Consider the following 16150-nt stretch of genomic DNA (forward strand, 5'->3'; position numbering starts at 1 on the left):
TAATGAGGTAAAAAGCATTTAATTTCATGTATTAATTATCTATATATGGTGCAATAATTAATTATTTATTTAACATGAATTTATGTCGTTATTTTAAAATAATTATTAAATAAAAAATTTATTTGGAATACTTATTGTAGGGTCACGATTTGCACCTAAGCCAAAAAAAGGAAGGGGATAGGTCCAAAGAGCCCAATACAATAAATTTGTAGAGAGTGGGCTAAAATTCTAGATTTTAATGAGTTTATTTAACAATCAAAGTGGGCTAAAATCACAGTAGGCTAAAATCACAATAAGATGAAGCTGGAATAGTTTGTATAATGAAAATTGTCCTCGAACTTAGGCCGAGGAAGTTGATTCTTATATTTCACTCTTATAAGAACATATTACAGATATTGTTCTTGAGTCTACAGTGTTTTCTTTTTCTCTTTCTCCGATTCCCCCTTTCTCATGGGGGACCTTTTATTTTATATAGACCCTTTCAGATGATCCTGGCCTTTCATCTGTTGATTGCACAGGCCATCCCCCAAGTGCCAGTCCCATCTAGCACCTTCTTCGAATCCCTGTGAGATGCAGCAATCAAGGTAGCACTGTTCAAGGGTCTTCTCCACATAAATGCAGCCAAAAAGTTTGGTGGGATGTATTAAATGTGGTAGCAGTCACCAGCTCTTCAATCACATCAGTGCTATCCCCCTTCTCAAAGCTCTAACTACACAATACAACCTCCTCCGATGACGCATTAATGACATGATCATGAAATCCGAGGAGGTGGTCGCCTCGACCCACTAATAGTCCTTCTCAGCCTGGCCGTGACATGTGACATGATCACATTACTCGGAATCCTTGTATCCCACACTTATTATCACAACAAATAATTTATTTTAAATATGACACTTTTTTTTGAAAACCTGAAAATGACATTCTTACTTATTTTTAGTTGTTTTGGAAACAATTGAGACAAAAAACAAATTTAATAATACATGGAATCATATATATATATATATAACGGTATACTTAAATTGCTTAAATATTTTTTTAATTCATTAAAATAATATGTTCATATTTTTAACTATTGGTTATATTAGTCTTAACAATTTTCATTTCCTAAATATTTTTAAAGACATTTAATATATATATATATATATATATATATATATATATATATATATATATATTGAAAAACCCATCGTTGGATTACATGTTGTTTATTATGATAACACGTATACTAAATTTCATGTCATTCAAATGTTCTCTACTATATGATCTATATATTCATTTTATAAACATATATTTTATAAATGATATAGTTATTGATCTCTTATTATCTTAAAATTTTGCATGTATGTAAAGTATAAAAATAAAATATAATCCAATGGTGGATTTGAAAAATTATCATCCAACAAAAAATATATTGATTGATGTAATATGGCTTAATATATACCAAGTGTAAGTTGAACCCAATAAAAACAAATATACGCGAATGCATGCTATGTAATTAAATAGAATATTAATACATGTTGATGATGCAAAGAAAATTAGTAGGCTGGATGCTTCGGACTTGAAAGGACTACTGGTTCTTTCTACGGCCTGAAAAAGAAAGAAAAGCGTATCAAAGGCGACCGGGGCTGCCGGCCAAAAATCCTCCGATGGTAAAGTTAGTTTTTCCTCTAAGTAATCTGAGTTCCAACTTTTTTTTGGAGTAATAAAATGAACCTACCTTTGCCTTGTCTGAATCAGCCTTTATATAGTGCCTTCATAGACGGTTATCGAAATGGGAACCTCTCCTGGATTCGAGGCTGAAACGTAACTGCCATAACCGTCCAGGAGTTACATTTCTATTTCACAACAGATACATGACCGTTATGCGTGGGATAAGGGATTGTCACATTATATTCGGAGATTCTCCCAAGTGTGGTACCCTCGTCCTGAATTTCCTTCGTCGAGTGCACCTGCTGATTCCAAGTGTAAAATCCTAGTCCATGGATCTCCATGTGGACGAGTCCTCTTCAGGGTAAGCTGTGCGCACCCCACGGACGAGGGGTGTAGCTTCGCTATCACCCTCTGGACGTCCTTGTTCGTTACCCTCGTCTTGAGGATAACTTCTGGACGGCTGCAGGGGTGATGACCGTCCACGGACGGCTTTGGGTGGTTTGAGTGTTTTTCATCCCACATCAGTTGCCCCTCGTCCAGGAGTTATACGATGCATCAATAGATCTTAAAACGCACCACGTGTCGCACATCCATAGGAGGTTGGTCAACCGGTTTACTCCTCCGAGGCATGCGCCACGTGTCACCTTCTGATTAGGTCCGTCGTTGCGGTTACCGAGACTTTTCTGCTTATAAATAGTGGTTTCTCTCTCATGCCCCTCTCACTTTTTCATATTTTCCGCTTTGACACTCTCGTCCGTCGATTCGTCTAAGAATATCCTCAGCGTCCTTAGTGTCCCTCGTCTAGAGCCAGGTAATCTTTCTATACTCACTTTAGTTTTCCTTGTTAAGTGTTAGGGCGTTTTCAATGGCCTCCTGCTCGTCTAGCGACAGTGTGGTCAGGGCCATAGACGAGTATCACGACGACTCTAGTTATGACACCTCTAGTAACGCCAGTAGTAGTAGTGGTCACACAACTGAGGAATACACATCTGGTGTTCCTGGAATCCCTGTAGAAACTCTTCAAGAGAGTATTAGGACGAGGACAGCTTCTGGGGCTGACACCTCGACGAGCTCCCCGCCGTCCTCCCCTTTAGACGAACAGGAAACCGTATATAGTTGTGCTCTTGAGGTTCCTTCCAGGACGGACGAGAGAAGGTTAGATTCCCTTAGGACTTGGTTTCAAATTCCTGATGATCTAAACCCTAGGCTAGCTGTCCGAGGCGAGTGGTGTTGCCAGCCTCGTTTTGGAATAGGTGTTTATGAAGTCTATTTGTTAGGGGGGCTTAGACTCCCCTTAAATGCCTTTGCTAGGGAATTACTAACTAGGTTGGGCTTGGGAGTGTGTCAGCTTAACCCCAACGCATGGAGACTAGTTGTCTCCATGCAAGTCTTATGGACGAGGTGTTTGACGGGGAACCGTCCTATTACCGTGGACGAGTTCTTGTATCTTGCTAGAAACCCTCCGAGATAAATCAATCTCGAGGCTTCCATCGCACGACGGGGCAATGACCGTAGATCGATTAAATCTTTGCCCTCGTACGACGAGCGGAAGACGGAGATTTACGTCGTCTCTGGTTTCTGGGCGGGCATCCGTTGAGATTGGTAGAGATTCATTTGCTCCTTATACCGGGAGACATAGGGAACCTTCGTCCGTGAAGGTATGTCACGTTCTTCTTTTTTGTTTCTTTTATATTATACTTTCTGTTTGGACGATGGTCTGACCTTAATTTGTTTCTTCCCTTTCCAGCCGTTGGACGACCCTCTTTGAGCAAGTTCCATCGTGACCGCGTCCACAGGGTCCGTCTACATCCTGAACGAGACTTCCACTCGTTAGTGACCCTTAAGCGTCTACACAAGTGGGGACTCGGCCCTGAACCGTCCGTCGACGCCTTAGCACACGAGCTAACCACCCGTAGACGTGAGTGTTGCACTTTAAGACATTTGTTTTATTATTATTTATATGTCTTTTCTAAAGTTTTTTTTTTTTTTTTTTTTTTTTTTTTTTTTTTTTTTTGGAATGGCAACCATGAAGGGAAACAAGGGGAAGGAAGTTGTCGACGAGGCAGCTAGATCTGAGCCTCAACCCCAACCTCGTCTTGTTTCTGGTGAGAAAAGGAAAAGCTTGTCCAAGCATGTGGACTTGACTAGCTGCCAAGTCGTCGGGGAAGAAAGCTAAGTCCTGGGTCGTCCAGGCTGAAACCGCTAGGCCGAGCCTACTTCCCAACCGCCGTCCCGGTCCTTGATGTTGACTCGTCCACGCCCCTAAGCGCCACTCCGTCCAAGTCCCCCGCTATTGACTCGTCCCATCCCCCTCAAGGGATTTCTACTAACTTATTGGGAACGAGGATCCGGCTTGGAGCGTTTTCAAGAAGCCGTGAAAGGCGAGGACGTGGTGCGTGCTACAACATGTCCTTGAAAGATTTCGAGCATTCTGGCGTCCACGATCTCTTCAAGGTGACTATCTTTGCCTCGTCTTGATTTGCCTATGTTTGCCCAATATTGTTTCTATCATCTAAACTTCCTTTCCTTTTATGTAGGCTATGTCCAAGTTCGTAGCCGCGTCCGAGTGCGGGCCACCGAGTTGGACGGGACGAGGATCCTTCTAGAGAAAAGAATAGAAGAGATCAAAAACGGACCGTAGGACGTGGGCAGAGGTGGCGAACAAGGCCAAGGACGAGGTTGAGGAGTTCAAGGTTTTGGTGGGGGAGGCCGAAGTCGACACCGCCAAGAAGGACGAGCGTCTTGAACTTCTTCAAAAGGAAAATGACGAGTTGAGCCAACTTCGAAGAAAGCTAAAGACGAGGCGGTGGAGGAGTTCAAGGCGTCCAAGGAGTTTGCGGAATTCGATGGACACGAACTATGCAGCGGGGTTTGAGGACTTTAGGATGGACGCTATGGACGAGCTTTCCCTGAAGTTGACTTTAGCGTCATCAAACTCAACCTTGCTCGCTACAAGTTCTCTCGTCCACACAGGTTCAGACGATATCAACGTTGAGGACGACGCTTCCACCAGACCAGCCCAGGACGATCCTAATGCTGATGCCCCTTCCCCTTGAAGAAGTTATTGTTGTTTAGCTTTCTTCTTTTCTCTTTTATTTTATTTAAAATGTATCTGAGAATTTGAAATGTTATTCGAGTACAATTTCCTCGTCTAGAGTATTCTAGACGAGCTTATGAACAATGTCTTTTACTGTTTACTTTATAAGGGTTTTTGGACGGTGGCCGTCTACCCTTTTCAAGTTAAAGAATATCTTTTTTGTTTGTTATAATTTATGTCATTGTTCTTTTTTGTTTGTTATAATTTATGTCATTGTCCTTTAAACTATGCTCTAAGTGTTGAGTGACCGTCTACAATCTTTCTACGGACGACCCACTTAGGACTGATGACGACTGCATTACTTTGGCCCGTCCCTTAGGCAATTTTTATTCGCTGTAAGCAGTTTATAATGTTATGTCTTCTCGTCTTGACGAGTGTTCGTCTCTGGAATGTTATATCTTAAGGCTTACTTTTCCTTCTTAGACGAGTGGGCCTTGGCCTTTCTCTCTTGCTTTATCCTTTTTAAAGGAAAGTTTTGGACGAGAAGGCCTTAGCATTTTTTTTTTTTTTTTCTTTGCCATATCCTTATTTAAAGGAAAGTTTTGGACGAGAAGGCCTTAGCATTTCTTTCTTTGCCTTATCCTTATTTAAAGGAAAGTTTTGGACGAGAAGGCCTTAGCATTTCTTTCTTTGCCTTATCCTTATTTAAAGGAAAGTTTTGGACGAGAAGGCCTTAGCATTTCTTTCTTTGCCTTATCCTTATTTAAAGGGAAGTTTTGGACGAGAAGGCCTTAGCATTTCTTTCTTTGCCATATCCTTATTTAAAGGAAATCTTTGCCTTCGTCCCGAGATTTTATTTGTCTAAGGCTTTTGCCTCGTCCGTGGATATTATCAAGGAAACTGGCATTCAAGTACATAAGAAATCCAAACCATATTATTACATGAACATTGTTCACAAACTTGGCACTCGCTTATAAGCTAGTGCCTTATTAAGATATCAAGTACATAGCATCATCTTTCATAAGCTAGTCTGTAAGTAGTGCAAAAGTTTAAGAACTAGTGCACTTTCATTCATAACACACCATAATAGTAGTAAAAGCACAAGTAAATAGAAGCAAACAAGCAATTCACAACTGAAATTTTGCCACTGACTTTTTGCCACTGACTTCCCTCGTCCCCGCTCATTACTGATAGTACCTTCGCAGATGTTCCACGTTCCAAGGATGCCCTAACTTTCGCCCGTCCAGGGCTTCCAGGTAGTAGGACCCCTGCCTTTTGCAGTTGATTACCCTGTAGGGTCCTTCCCAATTGGGTCCCAGTTTTCCATGTGCTGGGTTCCTGGTCGCCAAGGAGACCCTTTTGAGGACAAGGTCCCCCATACCGAACCGTCTGGGCTTAACCATGGCGTCATGTTGTCTGACCATGAGATTTTTGTACCTTGCCGTCCTTTGTTCCGCATCCATTCTTACCTCATCGATAAGATCGATGTCGAGGCGAAGTTGTTCCCCGTTGTCTTTCTCCTGGTACTCCATCACTCGATGACTTGCCATGTGGACCTCCGCTGGTATGACAGCTTCACTCCCATAGGCTAGTTTGAACGGGGTCTCTCCCCGTTGGAGTTCGTGCGGTCGTCCTATAGGCCCAAAGAACACCCGGTAGCTCGTCTGGCCATATCCCTTTTGCCCCCTCAAGCCGAGTCTTGATGATTTTCAGCAGGGATCGGTTTGCTACTTCTGCTTGCCCATTTGCCTGTGGATGGGAGGGAGAAGAGTAGTGATTCTTGATACCAAAATGATTGCAGAAGTCTCTGAAGGGTGCGTTGTCAAATTGATACCCGTTGTCAGATACTAATACCCTGGGTACTCCGAACCTGCATAGGATGTTCTTCCATACGAAATTTTTCACGTTCTGTTGAGTGATTGCTGCAAGAGGCTCGGCTTCTACCCACTTGGTAAAGTAATCTATTCCTACCACCAAAAACTTCATTTGCCGGACTCCTATGGGAAAAGGACCTAGGATATCCAGTCCCCACTGTGCGAAGGGCCATGGGGCTGTCATTGGGGTCTGATACTCGGACGGCTGTCTGGGCACATTGCTATAACGCTGGCATTGATCACATACCTTGACATAGGCTTTAGCGTCTGCCTGCATTGTTGGCCAATAGTAGCCGGCACGGACGATCTTATGGACAAGGGATCTTGCCCCTGAATGATTTCCACACGATCCTTCATGAACTTCCCTCAGAACATAGTTTGACTCGTCAGGAGCCAGGCATCTTAAGTAGGGTTGAGAAAAGCCTCGCTTGTACAACACCTCATTTATGATGACATACTTGGCCGACCTGACCCTTAACTTTCTCGCTTCATCCTTGTCTTCTGGAAGCCTCCCCTCTTTGAGATAGATTATTATTGGACTCATCCAATTTTCTCCTCCTCCTATCTGCTGTATGTCAGGGATGTCTATGCTCGGCATGTGCGAACGTCGTCAAACTCGTCTATGACTCCTGGCAAGGCGGCTTTTGCCAAGGCGTACGCTTCGGCGTTCTCCTCCACAGGAAGTTGAATAAAACTTATGTTTGAATATTTCCGGGCAATGGGTTTCAGTTTGTTAAGGTACTTCTTCATTCGATCTTCTTTGACATCACACATCCCATTTACTTGGTTAATGACCGGTTGAGAGTCTCCTGCGATTGTTAACGACTCCGCCCTAAGGACTTGGCCAATTCCAACCCGCTTGAGTAGAGCCTCGTACTCGGCTTCATTGTTGGTAGTTGGATACTGCCGGACGGACCGCATACTCCGGCTTGTCACCCTCGGGGGACTTCGGTACAATTCCAACCCCTCCTGTGCATACAATGTGGACGATCGAGTCTACATTCACCACCCACATCTCATTTCCTTCGTCCTTGCTCGGAGGTAGTCTGGTAGGGGTGAATTCCCCGCAATGAAATCTACCAACGCTTGCGCTTTTATTGTACTCCTCGGGAGGTACCGACATCGAACTCGGCGAGCTCAACGGCCCAACCCCGGCCGTCCGGCGGCTTCCAACCTGCTCATCGCCTTTTTTATGGGATGGTCGTCGGGACGTTGATGACGTGTGCTCGAAAATAATGTCTCGGCTTCCTAGAAGCCGTGACTAACACGAAGGCTAGTTTCTCCATCATCGGGTATCGTCCTTCGCCCCTCTCGTCGCGTGGCTTGTGTAATAGACCGGCCTCCTGGACTCTTCCCTCTTCTCGATCAACGGCGGAGCTTCTTGCGTGTGGGGACACGCGAGTACAAGTACAACTCTTCCCCGGGTATAGACGGACTCAACAATGGGGCCGTCATTAGATACGCCTTCGAGGTCTTGGAAGGCCTTTTGACACTCGTCCGTCCATTCAAAAGCCTTCACGAGGACCTTAAAGAAGGTAAACATTTGTCGGTAGCTTTCGATACAAACACAGTGAGGGCGGCGACTCGTCCGATGGGGCGGACTTCCTTGATATTTCTCGGTGGCTCCATGTTCAGTATCGCCTGGATTTTATCCGGATTCGCCTCAATTCCCCTGTGCGACACCATAAACCCTAAGAACTTACCCGACGAAACTCCGAAAGCACACTTGCTCGGATTTAACTTCATGTGGTACCGTCGCAATGTGTCAAAAGTCTCTTGAAGGTCTTCAAGATGTTTATCCTCGTCCTGGCTCTTCACCAGCATGTCATCCGCATAAACCTCCACATTTCGCCCGATTTGAGGACGGAACATATGGTTAACCGGCCTTTGGTAGGTCGCCCTGCGTTCTTCAAACCGGAAGGGCATAACCTTGTAGCAATACAACCCTTGGCTTGTGACGAATAAGGTCTTCTCTGATCCGCTTCATTCGTCGAGATGCGGTTGTACCACGAGAAAGCGTCCATGAAGCTAAGTATCTTGTGACACTGCCGTCGAGTCCACTAGCTTGGTCAATGCGTGGCAATGGGTAGCTATCCTTGGGGCAAGCTTTGTTGAGATCGGTGAAGTCTACGCACATCCGCCACTTGCCATTGGCTTTTCGACCATGACTACGTTCGCCAACCGATGCTGGGTAGTGAACTTCTCGGATAAACTTCGCGGCGACCAACTTCTCGCACCTCTTCCTTAACGGCATTATCTCGCTCGGGAGCAAAAATTCTTCTCTTCGACGCCTTTGGTTTCGAATAGGGACACACATTCGAGTTGTGGGTAATGACGTTTGGATCAATTCCGGGCATGTCCTCATGACTCCATGCGAAGACATCGAGGTTTTTCCTCGAAACCGGACCAAAGCGTGCTTCGCCCCCTGCTTCCATGCTCGCCCCGCTGCGGTAGACTTCTCGGGGCTGGTCATCGTCCAAAGGGACGTCCTCTAATGCTTCGGTGGGCTCGGCCACAACCCTTTTTCCGTCTATGCTCATCGTACGCATATGCTCGTCCATGGCCGGCATGGCTGGGTAGCATTCTGCGGCGGCCACTGGTCTCCTTGTCACACGGCCTACTCAGGTGCTCGGTCGGGAATTTAATGGACAAGTGGTAGGTAGAGGTTACCGCTTTCCGAGCTTGTTCAAAGTTGGCCTTCCAATTATTGCATTGTATGACGATGCACAATCAACAACAAGGAAATTCACCTCTTTGGTTATCTGCTGGATACGTCCGACGACTACGGCAACATGATGGTGCCCACGGGTTGCACCTTCATTCCTCGAATCCTACCAACGACGAGTTCACTAGTCGAAGCCGATCTCGTCCTAGCTTCATTTGTTGGAACGCGGGGTAGTAGAGAATGTACGCAGCCGCCATTGTCTATCAATACCCTCACGGTCATGTAGTCGGGAGATGAGTAAGGTGATGACTATCGCGTCATCGTGTGGATGGTGAATTCGTCTGCCTCCTCGTCCGTGAAAGTAACGGCTGTTGGTCTACCTCCCTCGTCCTAGTAGGTCGTCCGGACCGTTGGATGTTCCTGCACCACCCTCGGTACGTCTTCCTTGATTTGGACGGCTGCACCGTCGAGCTTCCTCCTATAATTACCCTTATTTCTCCTAGTGGGGGGCGTGATGATTCTTCCACCTTGGCCTTCATTTTCTCATCCCTGGTCTCGTCCAAGGAAGTTCCTCAATTTTCCCCTGTCTAATGAGATTTTCTGTCTGTTGCTTCAAGTCGAAAGCACTCGTCGTATCATGCCGTGGTCCACTATGAAAACGGCGAGTACTTTCCTCCTATTACGCTTGTTGGGGTCTCCCTTCATTTTGTCTGGCCACTTCAAGGACGGATCATCCTTGATCTGCATAAGGACACTTTCTAACGGCATAGTCGGGGGCGTGTATTGTTGATTCCTTGCGAGAGGAGCTGGCCTTCTTACCATCCTTATCTTTTCTCTCGTCTACCCGAACCTTCTTCGGACGAGGTCCACAGTCTGGTAGCGATGGTGGCCCACTTCCGAGCGCTCTGCCCTTTTTCTTTTCTTGGCTATGATGGCGTCTTCGGCATTCATAAAATTCTGGGGCGAATGGACAAGCTCGGCCATAGTACGCGGTTCACTCATAGAGCTTATGAATAAACAAGTCGAGAATTGACCCCATTGTGGAAAGCGGCTAGCAATAGCTTGTCATCCATCTCGTCCACCGTTAAGGCTTCTCTGTTAAAACGGGTGATAAAAGATCGCAAACTCTCATTGTCCCCTTGCTCTATGGTCAACAGGCTAGAGGAGGAACGCTTGTGACGCTGTCCTCCAATGAAGTTGTTGACAAACAGCTTACTCAGTTCTTCAAATGATCCCACTGAGTTTGGGGGAATCTTGCTGAACCACACTCGCGCTGATCCCTTGAGTGTGGTGGGAAAAGCTCTGCACATGATCTCGTCTGGGACTCCCTGCAGATGCATGGTCGTCTTGAAAGTTGCAATGTGATCGCAGGGGTCGCGATTTCCATCGTACGAGTCTAGAGAAGGCATTTTGAACTTCGGGGGTAGAGGGTGACCGCTGATGGAGGCTGTGAAAGGGGAGTCCGTTCGATGGACCATATCATCTACTGGGTTTGCTCGCCTCATGTTTTCCCTCATTTCATCCATGGCTTTTCTCATCTGGTCCATTTCTTTTTCCAAATGCGGCACCCTTCTTGAAGCGGTACCCCTTGTTTGATCTTCGGACTCTACATTCTCTCCTCCTTCCTGACTTGGGGCCCTTCCCTCCATGTGTCCTTGACACTGCCTCCTGAAGTTGATCTCCTTATTCAATTCCTGGTTCGACGCGTCGCTTCGCCATAGCGGCAGCCATGGATTGTATGTGCTGCATAGAAGGCGGTGGCACTACAGGTGCTGATCTGCGATCACGAAGGGGATTGCTGGAAGCATCCCTACTCTCCTGGTGGCCTGGGCTGGTAGCCCTTGATCTTGTTCGAACCATTCAACCTTTTGTCTGGGATAGAATAACAAGTTTACCGTTTTTCCCACAGACGGCGCCAACTGATGATGCCAAGAAAATCAGTAGGTTGGATGCTTCGGACTTGAAAGGACTACTGGTTCTTTCTACGGCCTGAAAAAGAAAGAAAAGCGTATCAAAGGCGACCGGGGCTGCCGGCCAAAAATCCTCCGATGGTAAAGTTAGTTTTTCCTCTAAGTAATCTGAGTTCCAACTTTTTTTTGGAGTAATAAAATGAACCTACCTTTGCCTTGTCTGAATCAGCCTTTATATAGTGCCTTCATAGACGGTTATCGAAATGGGAACCTCTCCTGGATTCGAGGCTGAAACGTAACTGCCATAACCGTCCAGGAGTTACATTTCTATTTCACAACGGATACATGACCGTTATGCGTGGGATAAGGGATTGTCACATTATATTCGGAGATTCTCCCAAGTGTGGTACCCTCGTCCTGAATTTCCTTCGTCGAGTGCACCTGCTGATTCCAAGTGTAAAATCCTAGTCCATGGATCTCCATGTGGACGAGTCCTCTTCAGGGTAAGCTGTGCGCACCCCACGGACGAGGGGTGTAGCTTCGCTATCACCCTCTGGACGTCCTTGTTCGTTACCCTCGTCCTGAGGATAACTTCTGGACGGCTGCCGAGGTGATGACCGTCCACGGACGGTTTGGGTGGTTTGAGTGTTTTTCATCCCACATCACATGTAAATACCTTACTTTTGATGATGCAAAGAAAATTAGTAGGCTGGATGCTTCGGGCTTCAAAGGGCTAGTGACTATTTTGAAGGTCTGAAAAAGAAAGAACAAATGATTAAAGGTGACCAGGTGGACTGGCCAAGAACCCTCCGATGGCAAAGTTAGTTTCTCTCTCAAAATCTGGAGTTCCAACTTTTTAGGAATTGTAAAAACTTACCTTTACTTGATGTGAATGAACGTTTATATAGTGTGGTCTTGGAGCAGTTACTTGTCTCATAACTCCTCCTACAAATGAGGAGGTCCGAGTATTCAAGGTTAACTTCCACAACAGTTGTAGGAGATAAAATGTTCTAACTCCTATAACGGTTGTGGAAGTTAATTCCTCCGAAGGAAGTTATAATGGTGAATCCAAATAGTGACAACTGACACGTGGTCCAAATAATTTCTGGAATTATTCTAAGTGTTAGGGCTCGTCCAAGGGTTTTTCTTATGGATGAGCCACATGACTATGTACGACCGTTCTGACAAGGGAAGTCATTCTCGCCCTAGACGACCCCTATGGACAAGCTAGAGTTCATCTATTTTTGCTCATCACCAACTTTCATATATTAATTTTTTACATGGTGTACTAATTATTTATGGGAAACTAATTTTTATGATTATTTTTCTAAGATTTTTATAAGAAAAGCAATTTATTTGAAATATGACATTCATGCTAAAATTTTGCTTTGACCACAATTGAAACAGAGTGCAATAAAGATAAAAGAAAATCTCATTTAATCAATAATATCAAAAGATAATTTTCTACTTAATTAATGAAATAATTAATTATGTTTCAATTCACTCAAGTATTTAGTTCATATTCTTAGTTAATTTTTCTGTCTAATGATATAATATAAAATAATTGAAGTTAACTTCATAAATATTATAACACATAATAAGCATTATAAGTCATAATATATATATATATATATATAAGCAGGAAGTTCATATTTGGCGCTTTTTTTTTTTGAGAAAAATTCATTTTGCCTTCTACCTCGCCTTTAAATTAGTGCTTTGTGTCACTATTCTTTGAATGAAAAATATGTATTATTCATTTAATTTTCAACCTAGACAAAAGTTTAATGAATTGATTCATTCAACTTGCCACCTAAACAAAAAGGTTGAGTGAATTATTGACTTTTTATCAGAAATTTATATTCAAAAATAAATAATTTATTTTCTTAGTATTAAATTTTAATAATTTTTGGGCAACCAATTAGCAAGATATATATATTGCACCATAAAAGCTTACCACCATGTTTATGTTAGCCCAAATTTCCAACTAATAATTTTGTCTCGCGAGTTTTATTTCAGGTTGCAATAGCCTAAGATTTTGTCATGTGGCACATTCCTTAAGAAGAAAAAATAGAAAACTCTCCATTTAGCCTTCCACCACGAATTTGTTGTTTTTACAATAATTAAAACAAAAAACCAGTAAAAAACAAAAGCAAATTAAACAATACACACTATAATAAAATAATAAGTATGCAATTAAATTAGTCAAAATAATTATATATTGTGAGTTCATTCAATCATATACTAAATTTTATCAATCATAATAATTCACATTTTCCACCTTTTTAATAAGATAGTAATATAATAAATTCTCAAATATAAAACCACCTAATATATGCATGAACCATAAAGATAATATTTTACAACCAATTTTCATATAAATTATAATCTGGGACATCCACAGGTCTTATAAGTTATAAAAGACCAAATCCATATAGGAAAGAGTGACAAAGAAATATATATCCATTTGGTCCCTAATTATTAATCACAGGAACATGGCTTATTTTTAGTCTTTTTATTCTTTACTTAATGGAGGTCCGCTAATCGATTCTTTCTTATTGTTCAAAGGCTTTATCAATTTAAGGAAACTTAGCTTCTTCTTCTTTTTTATTACTATATTCAAATGGAGATCTTTTAATAGATCATGAGTTTCTTATCTAATGTCTAAAGACCTTACCAATTAAACCAACGCTCATAACGAATGTACTAGTAATAGCCATAATTTATTTCATTAATGTATTGCTAAAAAGTCAGGATCTAGTTACATAATGACATAAACATTTTTTTATAATTAATCTAATTAATTCCCCCTCAAAAAAAAATATTAGTAGTAATTAATTAATAGAACATCCTCCTCATAAACCATACTACCACGCACCCTTAGTGCAGTGGTAGCTTCATAAATATAAATGTTTGTGGGGTGTTAGGGGAAAAGACCGGGATTCAAGTCTCCAAGAGAAAACTTCACATACATATACACTTAGATTAGGCTAGAATAGAAATTCTATCTTGTATAAAAAAAAAATTAAAAAAAAAACACTCATAAATCATGTAAATGATTTAGTCATTTAGGTGTATTCCTCAATAATTAGGGCAAATTGCATTTTAACACCTTAAAATATACCCCGATTACACTTTGCATTTAAACTTTTCGAATACACATTTTGCACCATAAACTATAATCTTTATAATATTTGCACTCTGACATCAAGTTTGTTGTTAACTTAAATAGAAAAGCGTGATGCTACATAAAAATAAATAAAAATAAAAAATAAAAATCGTAATTGCCCTTTTTCTCAATCCCTTAACAACAAAGGAAAAATTTACATTTTACCACCTTAAACTATACTCCTAATTACGCTTTGTACCCTAAATTTTGAATTTACGTCCAAGTTAACAACAAACTTAATGTCAAGAGTGCAAAATGTAACAAGAATCGTAATTTGGAGTGCAAAACGTGCATTTGAAAAGTTTAAGCTACAAAGTATAATATGGAGTATAGTTTAAGATGGTAAAGTCTAATTTCTCCTGATCATTAAGAATTCTTTTACAAGTGCAGGATGATCATTAATCACTTTGAAGGGCAATTATTTATAATGTCAACCTGCAAGGACTTCTTCTTTTTTATGAAAGTAGACTTAAATTCTTGTTATAGATTATTTTTTCTTTCTTTCTTTCTTTTTTTTTTTATTCCAAACTCTTGTGGAAATTTGTATTCTAGAAAGATAATCCCAGAAGAAACCACATTTATAATACAGAAGGCTCCTTCTAAAATAATCCTCTCTCATGTTTCCTAGAAATACTTTCATACAAACATGAAAAGTTTTTATTATATGGTATTGAATATGAATTGTAACCGTTTAATATGACAATTGGCTCTTTAAAACTTCAAACCACCATATGTAATTAGCGTGATGGTCACTCCAATAAGTGTTTGTGGGATGTGAGAGGCAAGGACCAAGATTTAAGTCTCTAGGAGAGAACTTCATACATATATATACTTAGATAAGGTTATAATAGAATTCTATCTAAGAGCCAAAAAAAAAAAATGCTAAGGTTGAGTTGTGCAATATCTAACCCATTTATATCAAGATACCAAAATATTCTATAAAATCTAACGCGATCTTACTCATTTAACTCAAATTCTAAATGTATATGATTCTTTGTGTTTAGTCCCATTTTATGATATTCACAAGCTCATACCCTCACTTATATGCTGCTGTTTGGTTCAAAACAAAAACACCTATTCACATTTTCTCTTCTACTAGTTTATCTAGTAAGTACTTTTAGAACACAATGAATAGGGAAGGTGGAAATCCTTCTGCTTGCTCCTCATGTAAACACCAAAGGAAGAAATGTGACCAAAATTGTGAATTAGCTCCATACTTTCCAGCTAGTAGGTATCATGAATTTCAAAATGCCCACAAGCTCTTTGGTGTGAGCAACATACTAAAGATCATGAACGCAGTTGAGCCGAGCCAAAGACAAGCCACTGCTGAATCAATCCTAATGGAGGGTAATGCAAGGAGAAGTGATCCAGTAAATGGTTGTTTAGGTATTATCAGTAACCTTAAGTCCCAAGTTGAGTTTTATAAAAAACAACTAAATATTGTGAATCAACACCTTGCCATTTATCGGGGGAGAGAGAAGCTCGAGCGACAAAATCAGAAATTAGAAGACTCGGCAAATATTTCTTCATTTGCATCAAAGCCACCATTGGCTCCAACTCCTGTGCAACATAATCAAATTGATGAATTTAAGCTTTTGTCACCAATCCTGCCTAACCTAGTAAGATTATGATTTTAGATTTTTTATGTTATTATTAAAGAATATATGTTTATAGTTAGGCAAATCTATTATTTGATATTTATGACTTATTAAGCAATCGACATTACTTTTTCTGACCAATTTATTTTGAACAATTCCAGTCTAGTGAATATATAGGTGACAAGAAAAACTCTGATGATGGATATAATTATCCGTCAACGTTGGAAGAAGGTACAGATGTGAAACCGTT

The sequence above is a fragment of the Castanea sativa genome, chromosome 1, assembly GCF_040712315.1.
Source record: "Castanea sativa cultivar Marrone di Chiusa Pesio chromosome 1, ASM4071231v1".
NCBI classification, from domain to species: domain Eukaryota; kingdom Viridiplantae; phylum Streptophyta; class Magnoliopsida; order Fagales; family Fagaceae; genus Castanea; species Castanea sativa.